The sequence below is a fragment of the Apostichopus japonicus genome, chromosome 9 (assembly GCF_037975245.1).
Source record: "Apostichopus japonicus isolate 1M-3 chromosome 9, ASM3797524v1, whole genome shotgun sequence".
Lineage (NCBI taxonomy): Eukaryota > Metazoa > Echinodermata > Holothuroidea > Aspidochirotida > Stichopodidae > Apostichopus > Apostichopus japonicus.
In genome coordinates, this window is record NC_092569.1 from 31131478 (window position 1) to 31141110 (window position 9633).

Here is a 9633-nt window from a genome sequence, read left to right on the forward strand (position 1 = left end):
TGCTATAAGCTTAGTTACTCTTAAAAGTTAACAGAGTTTAGTAATACTTTTCATCTACTTCGCTTACCCGTCTAATTTTCATCTTATCTAAGCTGATAAGAAGTAAAATCATTTGAGAAGATATTAAAATTGGTAACAGTCCAGTGTATTACAAGCGCTGGTATGACAAAGGTATCCGTTTTGTTTGCGATTTTGTCACAGTTGATGGCAGGGGATATAGTTTTGACCTCATTCATCCAAAAATATCTTGTTTCCACAAATTGTGTAGAATATTATGGTATTATTAACTCCATTAAAACTTTTTGGAATGGACCTGCTCTGGATGGGAATATGGATATTGCTTTTCCAAACAATTGCTACTTTAACAAAATGCTTTACAATGGTATGTTCCGTTCGAAAGATATTTACAACAAGTTACTACAGGAATCGAAGTTGATTCAGAAATCCTATACGAAATGGTGTGGTACTCTCGATATTACTGAGGAAGATTGGTCTTTTTATTGTTCAGTGCCATTGAAGGGTTCTAGTGATGTTAATTTGGGGTGGTTTCAGTATAGGCTGCTTCAGAGGATTATCCCGTCCAATAAGTACTTGCATTTGATAAAAGCAATTACTCATGATACTTGTACTTTTTGTCATAGGTATGTTGAGACAATTGAATATTTGTTCTATTATTGCCCACTCTTAGTTAGGCTTTGGAATCATCTCCAAACTATTTTAAAGAATATAGATATTGGTATAGTACTAGACATTAAGACAGTGTTGTTTGGTGCGGACATTGCCAGGGAGCTGGATTTGATTATAATGTTAGTTAAGAAATTCATTTTCAACTGCAAAGTACGGAAAGAAATTCCATTGCAGAATAACTTACTATTGTTTCTGAGGGACTATTTTCTATTACCAAAAAAAAAAAAAAAATGCGTAATATGAAAAGCAGTGTGTGGAGGAAATATTGGTACCCTTGGTATAATTTTTTACAACTTCAGAATGTATTAAAATAAATACTTTTTAGTTTCATCTAGGAATTTTCCCTAATTCACCACTAGAGTGCTATATTATGTTAAGTTATAGTTGCAAGAGAAATAAAAAAAAGAGAGAAAAAAAATATTAAAGTTTCGAAACAACAGTTAATAAACAACGCATATCAACTGAAAATATGACTTTTTGTCTGTTTTAAAGTCTTTCTCATTTCCGTCCAAAAACAACAATAGGTTACCATACACTAACTTACTTAAACGATGGAAAGTAATACTCTCTGTTCAATATGCTAATCGAAATTTAAATGACATATTATCTGAGAAAGAGAAAAGAAAAACTACAGGATATAATTGAAACAAAAGCATACATATTCGAATATGCATATTAATGTATAATATATTTCGCAGTAAAGAACCCCCCTTTAAGTTGAATATTATTGACTACAATCGGTAAGTTTCAGATTGTTGATATTTTGTGAAGACTGGTGCAATTTAACAAAACGGTTTTTTCATATGTTTACCTTTTTGTATTCTAAGAACACCTACCCATAAAAACGGTAACTTTAAGGCTTTGCAATGTGTGCATGTCTCGTATACGCTAACATAACATATTGCCAACACGAAAATGTCAAATTTATGCAGAAGCGATGTTATTCAATGATCCACTGTAGATACGTACTGACAGGCTAGAAGAGAACAATAATTGCTATTTACATATTAAGTTGTTATGAAGTTATCCATATACATATTATGTTTGTTAGTTTAAAGAAAAAGTACATGGGGTTACTGCATTAGTCCTGCACTGAAGTAAACGTATTCTAGTTAGTCAATTGTAGTTATAATATAACAACGAGACACTTCTTGGAAAGGAGGTGCTAATTGTTAGCATGCATTCGCGTGAAAGCTACATTCGTATTATATTTGCGTACCTTTGTTTGTTAAACGACTAATGTTCGACAAAATCCTGTTGCTTTTTCAAAGATAATCTATATCGCACTCAGAATGTCTGCACTAATTAAGACTCTCAACGAGTACAGAGCTAGCTGTTACATAGGAAGCATGGTCAAAGACATGATTTACTTTCTTACAAAGAAACCATTTTTTGATCGAAGGAGAACATATTTTGGGCAAGAACTAGTGCTTGATGGAGAATTTATATCACTCATGATGTTGTTTTTCCAACTAATCTAAACTCAACTACCTCAACTAGGTGTAGGTTGAGAATCTTCACAAAACATGTGATGGAACTATCGCGATTTTCTTTAGAGAAACGATAAAAACGACGTTTTGCGCTCAATCAAACACCATTCTTGAACGCCTGAATAGACCCGTGAATACTAAAATCCCTATAAAAACACATACTTGTTCATAAAAAAATACCGTGTATGAGTTATCATATCGTCCATCAGTGGCATAACTCTCTTACATCATCGTAAATCAAGGATCAGACATAATACCATTGAGTTTCATACACTTTTGTTTCTCTTGATATGACAAGAAGTCAAATTTTACACCTGTTCACCAACCCCTGTACAATGGAAATATAGATGTTTCTTTAAAGACAAATATGTTGAAGAAATATTAATTTAAATGTCCAATTACGTCCAATTAAAAGACATCTCATTTATCCTATTCAATATGTCATATAAGTACTGTCTCAATGTTATGTTTGTATAGATACTGGACAACTCTTTCAATGATCACAAGATATACATGTACTGACAATATCCCATAGTTCGTTCTTTACAATAATTATATTTGGAAAAAGGAGCTAATAATACACCTGTCGTGCAATAATTCTTCTTTTCAAGGATATTTGTAACTAAAGAAGATATGATAAATTTATTTGCCTTTAAATAGTTTTCGTCAACTTATTAATTTACAGCAAATTAAAGGTATCTAATAAACATAAAAAGTACATTTTAAAAAGGAGAATTGGGATACAGTATGTTAATAGTATGTACATTTTGAGAATTCTTGACAATCAAACATCATCTAGAGTCACTCAAAACAGCACGATTTTGAATCTTGCAGGCATGATCGCGTGTTTTATTGTAACATCTTAAGAATTTTTATGTTACAGACTTTGCAAGGAAGAAGCGAGGAAATGTTTACCTTTCTGTTTTGTCGCCAGCGTGGAAAGAAAGCTCAAAATCATAAATTATAACATGCTAACAGTTACAATTAAGAACTTACAACGGAAACGCACTACGAAAGAATAGGCGGATTTATTTATCGTTTTGTCTGGGATTATTGCGTGATGTTTATCAACAAGTCTATTATACTTCTCTTTTTTTCTGGAACTTGGTTTGGAACAACTTTAAACATAATGTTTTTGTTTTTATGAGCATGAATATTTTTTTTTTAAATTTTCGTGATTACGTAGACGACTGTTCGGATGCTACCGGTACATTTTCAAAAGTAACAACGTTTCACATTTACTATTTTAATTACACTTCGTTTTTATTTCCTGATATTTTACATAACATTTAGGTTGTCATGCATTGTCGTAGTTTATTTTTAAAACAACGTTTCGGAGCAAACTTTTAACAAAGATACTAACAATTTGAATATGATACATATTTACACTTGGTTGATGATTATTATATTGTCATGACGCTTCAAAAGTGATCTCTATAGGAAACGGAAATGTCAGAAATCAAATACATATTAACTGACACAAGTGTGATACGATCATTTGACCGCCAAAGTGAAACAATATATTGGCGAATATATAGCCTTATATTAACCAGCAAAGTCGTATACGAACTACTTAAATATAAGGTTGAAATATTTAAAAGAAATAATATTGACATCGGCATTACTTGATCATGAATAATAAAGACTCACGCCAAATAATCATTTATTAGTTACAATAATGAACATAAACTAGTGAAGATAATTTTTAAGTATTGAGCTTTTATCATACGGTATTACTTGACAAAAAGATACTTGTTGTCATATTATCTGCTTCAAATGTTAGATGATTTATTGATGTTTCACAAATAATTGTTGATCATTTAAGGTACATTGTGCTATTTCTTGTAACTGTGTGAGAAACAGATAAGTAGTTACTCTTATGTATATACATACATTGAAGAGCATATTACATTAATGCGTTTATAGTGGTTTGTTATTGGTTTAATTAAACAGTTACCTACCCAGCTGGCACATTTGCAAGTTTTTTTTTTAAGGTTTATATTGCAATAGGTAAGAAACTAACACTTTGCCTAAGCAGATTTGAAACTACTTGCTGCATTGTTAAAATCAGGTTTTTTGTACTTTGAATTTGATTTTTTAACTATTTTACGTTTAAACTGTTACAATAATGAAGAACTATTAGCTGGTCTCGTATATAACTTGGAGCTACTGTGCGTAACGCTACCGCTGTATGTAACACAAATCTGATCAAAATTTTATGTTGACAAATTTAACGTCTGCGTATTACGCCCAAGGCTTCTTTCGAAAATCATTCCACAAGATTGAACATATCAGTACAATGGAAGAAATATCGTAATTTGGACAATGAATTATTCACTAGGAACGTTAATTGAACATGTCCGAATATATATTTCTTTAAAGTAAGCTAAACTTAATTTGCTTTATCATACTGGCAGATATTTTGACGGAGAGATAAATGTTGTATTCGGAAAATATAAGTAGTTTAATGAATTAATAGAACAAATTGTCATCATTAAAAATAACATCAAAAGTGGTTGATGTTATTTTCACTCGCATGTTACAACTACTGGTTATCTAAACATATGAACGGTTTCGAAACTCTTACGGTTCCGTTACAAGAACTTTTAGTCTTTGCGTTCAAGATATACGCGCAACTTGAAGTATTTTATACAGAATTGTGTATGTTCCAGAATTTTAGATGTATATATTTAAATATTAAAATACATACATTCCCTATGCATATGTATTTGTATACTTTGAATTGTTTTAAAGTTCTCTTTCAAACAGATTCGTGTTGATAATAAATAGCTTAACCTCTGCCACGGACTTGTAAAAAAGTTGATGTGCGGTTTACTAAAAATTCATTGTTTTATTCTCTTAAATGTAATGATTTTATTCAAAATTGGATATCACACAAATGGACCATAATGGACTGTTAAACGGGGAGGGGAGAGGTATATGAAAAATAAAGTATAATTTTAAATAAATACATGTAATAAAGTGAATGGCGTGAGATTATCTGTGTTCAGAATAATGCTCAATAACGCACAAAATATGTTTCAAAAAGTTACTGTTGAATGAGCCGATAGCTTATCAATCATAATGTAATCTACGAACACACGTGGTAACACGTCAGCGCAGGTAGATAGTATTTTGAGTTTAGTATGTACGAACACGTACGTCTTTTAAACTGAAGTGAAAGAGTTCCAAGTTGTCAACCAATGCATCATTATACAAGTCGAAAAAAATTGATGGAATTTTAAGTTGAATATATCAATTTGTTTTAAGTAATATTTTAGAGACTTAACTGAAATCCTTTTGAGTTCAAAAGCAGCAATACAGCTAAGACGAAAACATATTTTCTTCGAAGTTCTGCCATCGATCCCAAATGAAAAAGAGAAATTCAAACAAACTAAAAGAGAGACTTGTTGACCTCCCGTGACAGTCAGAGGACTAATGAAGGGGAAATCGTTACCTAAGGAAGGACCTTCATACGTACGGATGTCCATTAAATACATGTACATTAATGGCTAGTCACATTAAAAATACACAAGATATGTTGTATGCAGTATAGTATGTCTCATATGGGCATCTGTTAATACAAGTGCCTTTACTATGAATGGAAAATTTTGGGCTAAATTTTACTCAAAAGCTCTATTATTTGGAGCGTTAATTAGATTTGTAGAACTCGAAATGCAAGTATAAGGATACGACAAGAATGGTTATTTTACATCGCAAATATCAACTTCTCTGTAGTTTGAACTTTTACTGAATTAAATGAGTATATTCGCATTGTATTTAGTGTGCCGAATATGGAAGGTCGCTCGGATTCGGGCAATAGTTATATCGACCAGCAGCATCTCTCGAGTATCAAACGAATCCCAGAAATAGTATAATTATGTACGCCTTTCAATAAAAGTGTTTGTATGTTCTAGAGTAAGAAAGATTAACAATATATTTGTTACAATAATATTTATGTTGTTTTTTCTAATTATTTTTTTTACAAAAATCACACATGCAGTGAACAGTAGATGAGATATAATTCCCTTTTTGTGATATGGAACAGGAACTATCCATTCCTTGTAAAGTTGACGAACACATTTGTTTCACTTTATTGTATGCAAGTGTTTTAACTGCTTAAAAACATTACAGATGTAATTAAAACGGTCATATCTACAATTCTCAGTAATGGCATGTATAGGTTACAAAATGCTACACAACCCTGCAAGCAACTGAAACACGAAGTGGTATCACAAACCGTATGATTACACATGATCTAGCCATGTAGCACTGTTTCATCTGATGTCAAAACAAGGAAATACATAATGAAGTATCGATTAATTATGTTATCTGATTCTTACTGCAATGATTGACTACAACGATAAAACTTAATTATTATCTGTGCAGAGAAATCAGAGTTTATACTTTTTTTCAGGAATTTAGTTGTTTCCATACACCTTCTTCACATAACGTATTAGCGGTATATGACCAAACATCATTTAATTTGTGGCGACAGAGGATCAGAGAGAAATATCTGTACAACATACGAGTTTACGTCCAACGTTCCAATCGTTATATCCTGTAATTTGGTAGATTTCGATTTTCATTTTTCGGGAAAATAAAGTTTTGTTCGGGGTTGATGTTCTTTCAAGAACTTTTTATAAATACGTATATATATATATATATATATATATATATATATATATATATATATATATATATATATATATATATATATATATATATATATATATATATATATATATATATATATATATATATATATATATATATATATATATATATATATATATATATATATATATATATATATATATATATATATATATATATATATATATATATATATATATATATATATATATATATATATATATATATATATATATATATATATATATATATATATATAAAGCAACATGTGTATTTCAGTAAGGATCGTTTCATAAGGAGTGTATCGTAATTTTGAAATACTATTTTTCAACTTTTCTTTACGTTTAACTTAAAAATATGTCCTTCGTTCAAGGGTGCGGTTGATAATATCTTGGCTCAATATGATTTAATCGGTTATGTATTATAGATCTAGACAGATTCATGTTAGAGCAAACGTTTAAAGAGTGACTTAAGGCAGATTTTATTCTTGATATAATAAAAATTGCAATTGCTTTTCGGGATATTTTTTTTTAAATCATCTAAAATTCTCTTTGATAGTGTTCTTAACTGATGACGACTTCTGTTCCAACAGCGCAACAATAAATGATTATGTTTAATCCATTGTTTCATCAATAGAACTAACTCATTTTTTTTTGGATATCATAAAATCAAGAGAACATCTCTGGTCGACATTCAATATAACTCGTTATTGTTACTGTGGCCATCACATTCGTATGGTTTTTAATTACGTTTTCTCGTAATTGAAAAAACTCTTTGTTGGACTAAGACTTCCAGCCACTCTAATTGATGAGCCTCAAGGAATTCAAAGGGACTTGATCATCATAATTGACAAATAAATACAACCTGGTCATAGATAAGAGTGATTCCAACGGAAAACAACTCATCAGCATTAATTATGTGCCTAAAGTTATCTAAGTTATATAAGTTTATATCACACGGTGAATCAAATCAAATCTAAATAATGATCATGTTTTCTTTACACAATGATAACATACATTTCCGACATTTAAGTCTGTTTTACATTAGCTTCGTTTGCTCTGTGTAAGATATGCAGTATCATAAATATGCTGGATCAGAGCGCAACTGAAAAAAAAAAAAAAAAACTTATTCATGCTTTCATTACTTCCCGCCTTGATTACTGCAATGGTTTATGTTTTGGCCTACCTCACAGGAAATCAAGAAATTACAGCGCATTCAATATCCTGCTGCCCACCTCGTTACAAGAACAAAGAAATTTAGCATCCAACACCCATTCTCAAATATCTCCATTGGCTTCCTGACCAGCACCGCGTTACTTTCAAGATGTTATGTATTACACATACAATTCTTCATGCTGTGAAACCGGTCTACCTGGAGGAGCTTCTAAGTCAGCGTGTTCCTAGTCGAAGTTTAAGTAGTAGCTTCGACGGGGAATTCTGGCTGAATGAACCACGCTCACGTAATAATTTCTATTGAGAGCGTGCTTTTTCGACCTGTACACCACGCCAATGGAATAAGCTTCCACATATACTTACCTCAGTGGACGATTTTTATCTTTCTTAAATCTAAATTGAGGACTCATCTCTTTGAAGAGTATTTGTAATCAGAATTGTTTATGAATGAATTTTGTGAAATGTAATGCGCTTTTAGGGAAAATATGTACAATACATGAAATTTACGCAAAGCTTTTGCAAACCTCTAAATTATCGCAAATTTGGCCTATTTGCCAAACACTTTACTTGGAATAATGACCGTGTATTATTTTCAATATCAATCGCTTGCCAACTGAACCTATTTGTCTGTAGTGTCCCCCGCTGCAACGCTGGAACGCGGAAAGTTTGCGTAGGCGGTGGCACAGACACTGGTCTTACTGTAGTATCAATGGACTAATTTAGTTGTCCCGTTTTAAGGCAGATCTCGTACTATTTATTATTCGTATCTTCATATAAAATTAAAATTACTTGTATTCGTTTACCGCAATTAATAGTGTAAGCTTCGCCAACTAGTTCAGACAGATCACTTGCTGCTTAGGTGTAACTTATAAACAAAGAAACCAGCGAAAAAGATTGTAGTAATTTGTTTCAGACTGAGCTATTTTCAAATTTAGCTTGTAAAGGATAAAAGAGGGTGGGGTGTAGGAATGGGGGCTCATCACATCTTAATTTGAGAAGTATTTATTTTGGAAGTTTGTATTTTTCAACAAATTTAGTCGAACTCCTTAGAGCAATATATATACAAATACCATTCAAAATACGTTTAACAACTTCAAACCCCTTAATGCTCATTACAAAGTTAAATTATTATTATTATTATTATTATTATTATTATTATTATTATTATTATTATTATTATTATTATTATTATTATTATTATTATTATTATTATTATTATTATTATTATTATTATTATTATTATTATTATTATTATTATTATTATTATTATTATTATTATTATTATTATTATTATTATTATTATTATTATTATTATTGTTATTATTATTATTTCTTTTGTATTAGTTTTTCGACACTCTTATTATTTTGGACATTCTCGTGTCATTTTTCGACCCTCATATTATTTTGACATGCTTAAATTATTTATGGCCATACTTATATTAGTTTCGATATGTTTATATAAATTTGGACATACTCCTATTATTTTGAACATGTTTTATATTATTTTGGACATTTTGCAACAAATGATGTGAATTCAAACGCCAAAATGTTCTCTACAAATATGATATTAGCAGTTACATTCGACATGTTCATTTAATTTTTCGACACTCTCATATAATTTTTGACAT

The 9633-nt window shown here is 30.5% G+C and overlaps 1 protein-coding gene across 1 annotated transcript in view; it reads right to left on the minus strand.

Annotated features, from left to right (window-relative positions):
* Nucleotides 1-9633, minus strand: part of LOC139973409 (uncharacterized) — a 158225-nt gene that overhangs the window by 87735 nt on the left and 60857 nt on the right. The gene's annotated exons all lie outside the window — the stretch shown is intronic.